Source organism: Thermobia domestica, chromosome 12 (genome assembly GCF_964235325.1).
Source record: "Thermobia domestica chromosome 12, izTheDome1.hap1.1, whole genome shotgun sequence".
NCBI lineage: Eukaryota > Metazoa > Arthropoda > Insecta > Zygentoma > Lepismatidae > Thermobia > Thermobia domestica.
This window is the reverse complement of record NC_137465.1, coordinates 97,866,684-97,877,085: the sequence shown is the minus strand read 5'-3', so window position 1 is coordinate 97,877,085 and position 10,402 is coordinate 97,866,684. Positions and strand designations below refer to the sequence as shown.

The 10,402-nt window shown below is 35.7% G+C and overlaps 1 long non-coding RNA gene across 1 annotated transcript; it reads left to right on the top strand.

The window, feature by feature from the left end:
* Window positions 1-2,330: 2,330 nt before the first annotated feature.
* On the top strand, window positions 2,331-7,922 carry LOC145665755 (uncharacterized). Its single transcript, XR_014127638.1, has 3 exons — window positions 2,331-2,485; window positions 3,639-3,778; window positions 7,706-7,922. It is a non-coding gene; the product is annotated as an uncharacterized LOC145665755 (long non-coding RNA).
* The last annotated feature ends 2,480 nt before the right edge of the window (window positions 7,923-10,402 follow it).

Below are 10,402 nucleotides of genomic sequence, written 5' to 3'. Positions count from 1 at the left end.
ACAAACGTAGCACAAACAATTGGCATAAGTTTTGTTTCGAAATTCCATGGTAGGAGTTTCCGTTTCTCCAGCCAACCACTTTAAAACCCTTATAACTTCGTACCGGAAGTGGTACAAACGAAAATTTTTGCGGTACATTCCGACACAAACGTAGCACAATAATTGGCATAGGTTTTGTTTCGAAATTCCATGGTAGGAGTTTCCGTTTCTCCAGCCAACTACTTTAAAACCCTTATAACTTCGTACCGAAACTGGCACAAACGAAAATTTTTCCGGTACATTCCGGCGCTAACGATTTCCATAGGTTTTGTTTTGAAATTTTTAGGTGGGGGGCTGCCGTGTCCCCAGCGCCCACATTTAAAAACTTATAACTTCGTACCGGAAGTGGTAAAAACAAAAATTTTTGCGGTACATTCAGGCACAAACGTAGCACAAACGATTGGCATAGGTTTTGTTTTGAAATTCCTAGGTGGGGGACTGCCCTTTCCCCAGCCCCCCACTTCAAAATCCTTATAACTGCGTACCAGAAGTGGTACAAACAAAAATTTTTGCGGTACATTCCGGCACAAACATAGCACAAACGATTAGCATAGTTTTTGTTGCGAAATTCCAAGTTTGGATGCTGCCGTTTCTCCAGCCCCCCACTTTAAAACCTTATAACTTCATACCCGAAGTGGTACAAACGAAAATTTTTGCGGTACATTCCGGCACAAACGTAGCACAAACGATTGGCATAGGTTTTGTTTTGAAATTCCTAGGTGGGGGGCTGCCGTTTCCCCAGCCTCCCACTTCGAAACCCTTATAACTGCGTACCGGAAGTGGTACAAACGAAAATTTTTGCGGTACATTCCGGCAGAAACGTAGCACAAATGATTGGCATAGGTTTTGTTTCGAAATTCCAAGTTTGGAGGCTGCCGCTTCTCCACCCCCCCATTTTAAAACCCTATAACTTCATACCGGAAGTGGTACAAACGAAAATTTTTGCGGTACATTCCGGCACAAACGTAGCACAAACAATTGTCTTGGTTTTCGTTTTGAAATTATTAGGTGGGGGGCTGCCGTTTCCTCAGCCCCCATTTCAAAACCCTTATAACTTCGTACCGGAAGTGGTACAAACGAAAATTTTTGCGGTACATTTTGGCACAAACGTAGCACAAACAATTGGCATAGGTTTTGTTTCGAAATTCCATGGTAGGAGTTTCCGTTTCTCCAGTCAACCACTTTAAAACCCTTATAACTTCGTACCGAAAGTGGTACAAACGAAAATTTTTGCGGTACATTCCGGCACTTACGATTGGCATAGGTTTTGTTTTGAAATTTTTAGGTGGTGGGCTGCCGTTTCCCCAGCCCGCCACTTCCAAACCCTTACAATTTCGTACCGGAAGTGGTACAACCGAAAATTTTTGCTGTACATTCCGGCACAAACGTAGCACAAACGATTAGCATAGTTTTTGTTTCGAAATTCCAAGGTTGCAGGCTTCCGTCTCTGCCGCCCTTCCAGTTCAAAACCCTTATAACTTCGAACCGGAAGTGGTACAAACGAAAATTTTTGCGGTACATTCCGGCACAAACGTAGCACAAACGATTGCCATAGGTTATGTTTTGAAATTCCTAGGTGGGGGGCTGCCGTTTCCCCAGCCCCCCACTTCAAAACCCTTATAACTGCGTACCGGAAGTGGTACAAACGAAAATTTTTGCGGTACATTCCGGCACAAACGTAGCATAAACGATTGCCATAGGTTCTGTTTCGAAATTCCAAGTTAGGAGGCTGCCGCTTCTCCAGCCCACCCATTTTAAAACCTTATAACTTAATACCGCAAGTGGTACAAACGAAAATTTTTGCGGTACATTCCGGCACAAACGTAGCACAAACGATTGTCTTGGTTTTTGTTTTGAAATTTTTAGGTGGGGGCTGCCGTTTTTTCAGCCCCCACTTCAAAACCCTTATAACTTCGTACCGGAAGTGGTACAAACGAAAATTTTTGCGGTACATTCCGAATCAAACGTAGCACAAACAATTGGCATACACTCTTAAAAATTCAGGTGGTTTCGCAGAAAATTTACCGTTAAGTTTACAGGTCTTTTACCAGAATTGACATTTCAGGTGAAATTTCAGTAAATTTTGAACAGTGTATCCAACATTTGACAAAAGCTCTTTCGAGTTGGTTGAACTTTGAAGTTGTTATCATATTTCGAATAATAGAATGAGTATTAAGTTATACGAAAGAAAATAACATTCAAAGATGTTTTTCATTATTTCTTCTGGTTTAATCGTAAAATAATTTGAAGAATTATTAAATAGTTTTAGCTTTATATTGAGTGGTTGCAGACACTGTTGTAAGATACTATTATGACAAATGAAAGTTATTTCCGCAACTGCAGCATTTAAGAAAAAAAAGATCTCACCAGTAATGGGATTGTTCGTGTTGTGTGTATTCCAACGTTAGAAACTGTTGATCACACGTTTTCTTCATTTACATTATAGGTGAGTACATTTATTACTATTATTTTAAGTATATTTATAAGGTTCTTATTGCCTATATTTTACGGATTGGAGTTCAAGTTTCTTTTAGTATTTCATGATCATATTATGTGTAAAGTTTTAGCCGGTGAAGCACCTTGTTTTTTTTTTGCATCCAAAGTTTGATCCCACGTTCAGTGTACAAATAGTGCACTGACGTTGAAGTCACATATTATGCAACATCCCATAAGGAAAAGTACGTTCGGAACTGTTCTAGTGCAAGTAGTAATGTGTGCCGTCAATTTAAGTGCAAGAAAAAAATTGGACCTTTGTGCCGTATAGTAGCTCCAGTATTTTCAGACCTAGAAACGTTAAAATTTTATTATTTATCAAGAAATTCACTGTCACTACCTTAGAAATTGTTTCTTGGTGCGCATTCACTTTAAGAGGACCTCATCGTTTGTTTGTAAATACTGCGTCCGGATATATGCTATAAAACTGCAGTAACCTGTGCTTGGTGGCCACTAAACGCACGAATGCCATGTAATAGAGTCAGGACAGGGCAGCCCGAGCGGTAGCAAGGGGTGCGTGCGTAGGTAGCAGGCGTGTCAGCGATGGTAGGTATTCGCGTAAACAAGGATGTCGTTGAAAGCACTTAGATAAATTAGGTTAGTTTCTTAACACGCGATTACTTACCTTTACGATTTGTACAATGCACTTAGGAAACTATAAACAACTAACTGGTTTGTGGTAGAGAACTTGAATTCCTCTGATAACCTTTCATGTGCTCACTTTTCTCACATCATTAACACATTTGAATATACGTATAATTGTTTCTACATTTCTTTATTTTCAATGTTTTCCTACGTTGGTCATATTTTCTGCTCAATTTCAATAATACGTACCGGTCCACAAAATATAATAACTCTTTTCTTCATAATACAAATTCTTATAACACTCAAAATCGAAATCGAACACAGAGTTGCCATTTTTGAATACGCCGAACTAATTTCCTCATTATACCCTAATGTCTCATGTCAGCATGCATCCACTGAAAATAGTACCAACAGCACGCAGATTTTCACGTCTGAAAATATTACATTAAACTATCTAGCGTGAATTTTTTTAAAAAATACTATGTCTTTCCTTTAAAATTTACGTATTTTTCATATTTCAGGTCCTACTCTCACGCACTTAACTCGAAATTCTCTTTGGATGCTTCGTTATACATTTTAACCAGCTAATGAAAATAGTGGAGATCGGAATATGACTTCGCTTTCGTGCCTTTCGCTAACAGTTGATTGTTAGGGAAAAAAGGTAAGTAAGAAGGCCAGGGGAATTAAGGTTACAAATTTTACAGTAGCCCTGTAAACATACTTTTTTTGTAAGAAGTTTTCAATTTAATACACTGCTTTGCTGAACATTCAAAATTTACCGGACATATTAATCAGCATATTGAGTTGCTGGCTAAGACACACCAATTTCATTTGCTTTATACAATAATTATTGCTTTTTATAGTTATCGTTGTTATTTAGCAAGAATTAAACTCTCTTTAATGTAAAGTATTTCATGCTTATTTTCAATGTTCCAATGTATAGTTATCTCATAAATTTTGCGTGGCACAACCTATCAATAAATAATTACTCTTCAATTCTTATTCTTAAACTTAATATAAGCTTAATTTATTGCATGGTAGTGTTCATTTTGAATAAAACTCTTGAACTTTAACAAATAATTTTCTATGATATATGAAATACGGAATTTTTTAAAAAATATGCTTGTCTTTAGGTATTTATAAAGGAATAATTTTTAAAATCATGAGATACTGAAAATTTCAAATAATATGGAAAGATTGGCAATTTATCCATAAAAATGAATACATTATTTACAATATTTACAGCTCATACTGAACTGAACTACATCTTTGATAACTTTTTTTTTTCTTTCCTTATTATGAAACAATGTATGGTGTGGCTCCTTGACAGTTGTTACCATTTGCTCTGCGTCAACATAAAACCTCGGTTTACTAATTGCTACATTATGATCCTCCTGTCTTCATTACGGTCTGTACGCTGTAAGTTGAAATCATTCCTAATGCTGTAGCGATATTTTCTTACATTCTTTATTATTATTATTATTATTATTATTATTATTATTATTATTAGTATTAGTATTAGTATTAGTATTAGTATTAGTATTAGTATTAGTATTAGTATTATTATTAGTATTATTATTATTATTTTGCTCACCAAACACCACACATTCATACCATATATTAATGATATACTTATTTATGCACTTATTCAAGGGTTTCATTATAAACAACTTTTCGCTGAAGAGAGCTAATATGTGCCGAAATATTAGATAAGGCAAGCATCAAAGTCCATTATTTTTAACTATCATCTATCTTGATTCTACAGTATAGCGTTGCTTAGTGCGTTTATATAATTGACCCTGATTCAGTAGTGAGATGTTTCGCTTTTATAAGAACGATGTCTTAACATTAGTAGATCCCACTTCAAATTTTTAAGATTAGAAGAAATAAATATTGCAGGAAGTTGATATATATATATATATATATATATATATGTGTGTGTGTGTGTGTGTGTGTGTGCGTGTGTTTGTGTGTGTAACGTAAAACAAAAATAAATTGTAATATTAAAACAGAGCTTCCGGGTAGCCGAATAATCAGTGCGCGTGCCTTCTGCAGAATACGTATGCAATAATTTATCCATACTTCTGCCTATAATTTTATGAAATAAAACGAAGTCGTTTGCTGATATTTGAACAAAGGAGTCAACAAATAAATAAAAGTAAGTGAAATGAAATCTTTGAGTTTTACATCCCATGGTTATGCCGGCTAGGCTAAAGAAGACGGTGATGAGGAGAAATGAAAGAAGTTGTGGAATGAAGAAAGTGGGAGAAAACGGCAGAACTCCGAGAAAACCCACCCACACGGTGTTTGTCTAACAGAAAACTCACTTTCCGCGAGCTGGGATCGATCCAAGGACCCCACGTACTAGATGTGAAAGCTCTGCCACTGAGCCACCGCGGTACCCTAAAGCAATTAAGACTCCAACTAACCAATCACATTTTTTTAATCAGTAGGTTGAGCTTATTAAGTTGTTCCAGGTTCAGTTTAGTAAGTTATTGCATCGAAATTGAACTAATGTGATGTGAAAATAAACCTGTGTTGTACCATTCAATCCATAGACTTCATAGTTGAAGTTCCAGATAACAATTATTCATAATGTACATGTATTAACAGAGTTCTTCATACATATGACAAAAAGGCCTATAGCCACTAAGGTCAAAGAGTATTCCAGATTCGATAAAGAGGATGATGACTTTCAGATTTGTCACAACATCTTCATTCGTTCAAACACAGGTCAATGATTATTAAAGTGCTACACAGAACAAATTCGTTCATTAAGAGGAATGTTTATGAATAGTTTTGTACAAGAATGAACAACCTAGTTTGAATCTCGACAAAGGCCACTTGAACAACAAACGAGTTAAAATAATCAACTGTCATCTCGAGCACAAACTTTAAAGTCTGAAGATTGTATGGTACAAAACAGGTTTATTTTTACACAACATTATTTGCGGACATATTTATAATTTTGTTGCGAAAACTCACCTTAACTAAATCTGCAACAACTTATTAAAAATTAGCTTACAGGCTAAAGAGGGTGTAGTTAGTGTTTTATTTTTATTTATTTTGTTATATTACCAGCTAACAACTTAGTCTAAAAAAAAAAAAAAATATATAGACTCACAGGTGTATGGATATTTTACCAGCATATGGATAAATGTATAGGGAATGTTATTGTATAGGAATTCGAGTTAATATTTTGTGTAAAACAACTGTTAAAAGTACGATAAAATATGAAGTATTAGTTTTTCAAGACTTATGGCAAGGCAATTAGCAATAGAAAATATACTGAATGCATCACGTTATTCATAAGAGGAAGATTAAAATATTAAGAAAAGTTTCATAATGGGAGTTTTGTAAATGTGTTCGTTTTATTAAAACGAAAGAAGAAAGGAATTTAAAGCTTTTGTTGCTGATAATATTAAGTTATTTATACATATTTCTATTATTGGAAGGAACGTCTTTATTTTGATATCTCTGTACTTCAAGGGTGGATAATATGTTAAGTGGTTGGTGTTTTAATGAAGACGGGAGTTCCTATCGAAAATTTCGGCATTTACTATATGACTGACGTATACAAGATTAGTTCCAGTTAATAACGATTCTCTCTTGTTGCGTGTTCCAGTGACGTCGCTCCATACACCAAGTAAAGTGGCTTCACAACGTTTGTCGTAGTAAAATTACTCATGGGTAGCTACTTGGCCATAAGACCTAAGTTTCCACATCTTGTGTCGAACACTTACGGTGAATAGAACCTGATACACTGTGAGCGGGGCGATGGATGATTACATTTCCACAGAACAATCTACTTAAACGCTCTACAGTTCTGGAGGCCAAAATGTGAGGTCGTCCTCGCTGCTTTTGTGTTCAGGAACGTCGCACCACTTTTCCTTTTCACTGCAACAACCTAAGTGACGCCTTTTTTTTTTTTTTTTTTTCAAGAGCTTAAGTATCCTGAACCAGTTACACATTAGATGTGGCATGCAACCATCTCAGCACGTTGGACGTTCGTGAAATGCACAGTTTTACTCATTCGGTTCTCTCCCTCATTTAGTACGATAATGAACGTTGTCCATATCTATGTATTCCAGACATATATGGTTTCCCTTTGTAACTGAAAAACACATTTCTTGTGTTTGATACCACTATTAGGTGAAATCTGTAATACTGATGATAATACACTATTTCTCAGTACCTTTTATGGTGCGAAATCGTTAATCGTTTTCCACAAATCCAAATCTGTTTTCAAGACTTCTATTTATCTTAATCCACAGTTCTTATGCCAGCTTCACGGATGTGAAATAGTGCAAAATGAGAATGGTTAGTGTTCATCAAAGCTTAAGTAAATTTATAGAATAGTTAACGCAAATGTATATGAATAATTCATAGTATTGTTTATGAAACAGAGAAGAGTTTGTCTTAAAAAATCGTACAGGAAAGGAAAATGTAATGATATGATGATAAAAGAAACACGATTTAGAATGATATCGCGCTCAGAGTTACATAACTCAATTTACAGCTTGAAAGAAATAAAAATATGTTTTGCCTATTTTCTCCAGCTTCGAAATATATTTGTTTCTGATTTCAGGTGTTTTGTTGGAATTAATCCAGAAATTGAATTAATCCGCGGAAAGCGAGAGAAGATACAGCAATACGATACTTCTAAGGATTTTCCGTAGCAAATTTTTGACTTCCATGAAAGAACTCACTGCCAGTTTATAAACAGAATATTGACTAGACTGATCATTTCTTTTTTATTTCATGTACTATCATTTGAGAATTAAATATGATGAGAGATTTAAAAATATATTGTTTTTATTTGTTTTTACTAAGTCCTGTTAGTTTGTTCAATTTTTTTTTCTTTTCAGTAGCGTCATTTCAGACTTTGCCAGGTAGGAGTAAATTTGTCCATCGACATAAGAGTTTTATGTTTTGAATTAGTATTTTAGTATACAATTTATTGAAGAGCATATGATTCTCAAATCCAGGAGGACAATTATCCTCCTTGCCCTTCCCAAATGACTCCCTATTTCTTTCTCCCTGAAAACCTTCTTCTGATCTCTGTACATGTAGACTTAACTCTGGTTGTATTACTGTTACAAAGAAAAAGTGTCGTGAATACATACACGTTTTTGTATACAAACTACTGTATATTTCTGAATGCAAGACTAGGTATTTTGCCGCAATTTTGTGAAAGAAAATATGGAGTCGTCTTGCTTTTGCGACATATCATGTAGAGTTTTTCTTTACTGAATAGAATCACGAGATTCCATTAAACTATAATTTTACCCATTTCCTTGCCTACCGCTTTAGTCTTCAATGTTTGCAGATTCACTGCAGAGGCATCATGTGGGAAGGGCAGGGACAATTGCACCCCACTTAGCACTTAGTTTGAGAAATACATGCTTTTTAATAAGTTGTGTACTAATATTCTAATGAAAAAAACTTGAAACTCTTACGTCAGTGAACAATATTGTTCCTCCTGCCAAAACCTGAAATAACGCTATTGATCCAGTGGACCCTTCTAATGAGAAAGAGTAAGTTTCTATTTGATTTGATTTTAGTGTAGTTTTGAAAATATGTCTAGTATGTGCTATAGATGTATTTGTGTAATCCTTTGTTAAAAATATGGTGCTTCGTCATAGTAATTATGTGTGAATTTGCAGGAGGAAATAAAATTTAAAGTAATCCTAACATACTTGTGAAAAAGTGCACTTGAAAATATTCTTACTTGTAACTCTATCAGTAATAGTCACAATAATTGATTATTTATTAATATTAATTTTTTCCCTTTTTACTGTAAAATTGTTTTCTTGAGGTGCTTTCTTGAATTTGATGTTGAAAAATCTCAACTGAAGTTTATAAGAATTTAAGCGATTAAGTCATATTGCGTCGTATTTAACTACTCTGATGCACTTTTTTTTTTTTTTTTTTGCCAGATAATAGTTACACAATCTTTATACATCGTAGCTGCTCCGATAAGTTGGCAAACTTGACGAGGAAGAATGTGTCTTAAGGCCATCAGTGTAATTGGGCTCTTAAGTAGTACCGATAAAAATATTTCTTTGTTAAATGAACACGGCAATAACTTCAAAGCTTGTTGAAGAGTACCATAAATAAATACATTAAATCATCACTGTGCAAAATACTCTCATGCTCATTTGTTGCTCTAAACTAAACACGAAATCACATAAAAATATCTAGTTTTTAACCATAATGATTTCCACCTCAATTTGTGAGGCAGTTTCAAATGCCTGTGGAAAACAGATGTCCAACGTTTTGGTGAATTTACGGAACTTTCCAGGAGAAGTTTCTGTAAATTGTTAAATGAAATTCATGCAACATATCCGTTGAAATATCTGTACATTTTTGTGAAATATCTAGCACTTTAGGTTATGTATATGCTATAATTCCCGTAAATTCTATAACGCACAAAGAGTGAAAAAGTGACCAACTGGACAGAGAATCGACCCCGGGACTTCCGACATACCGTGTCGATGCGTTGACCACTATGCCATCCAGTCCGTCTCCCAGAAAATTCACTCACTCTCGAGGTCGATGCTCTACACTCAGACCATGGGTTGTACCAGAGAACCATTGCTGTGCTCGGACAGTGCCTGTGTCCGTACATTGAGTACCTATGACGGTTGATTTCGTACAGATGTTAATGAAAGAGGAAACAACATATTTTTAACACACCAGTTCCTCTGTAGATGTGAATTCTATAATGCATAAAGAATGAAAAATTGACCCACTAGACCAAGACTCAAACCCGGGATCTCCGGCATCTCGCGCCGATGCTTTAACCACTATGCTACCCCGTCCGCCTCCGAGAAAAGCCACTCACTCTCGAGATCGGTGGTTCCCACTCGGACTCGTATAACCCACGTGCTTCGAGTGGAGAGCACTGCCCTCGAGAGTGAGTGGCTGTTATGGAAGGCGGGCTGGGTGGTATAATGGTTAACGCATCGACACGGTATGCCAGAGGTCCCGGGTCCGAGTTCCGGTCCCGTCGGTTATTTTTTCACTGTTTGTGGGGTATATAATTCACATCTACATAGGATCTGGTATGTTAAAAAAAATGATTGTTTCCTCTTTCATTAATATCTACACTCCGGCAAAATTACTACAAAATTTCCGTTAAAATATTTGAAAGTCCAGGTGAAATTCATGGAATTATTCCGGTGAAATTACTGTAAATGTTTCAGTAAAATATCTGCAGGTAAGGTGAAATTCATGGAATTATCCAGGTGAAGTTACTGCAAATTTTCCGGTGAAATGTCTA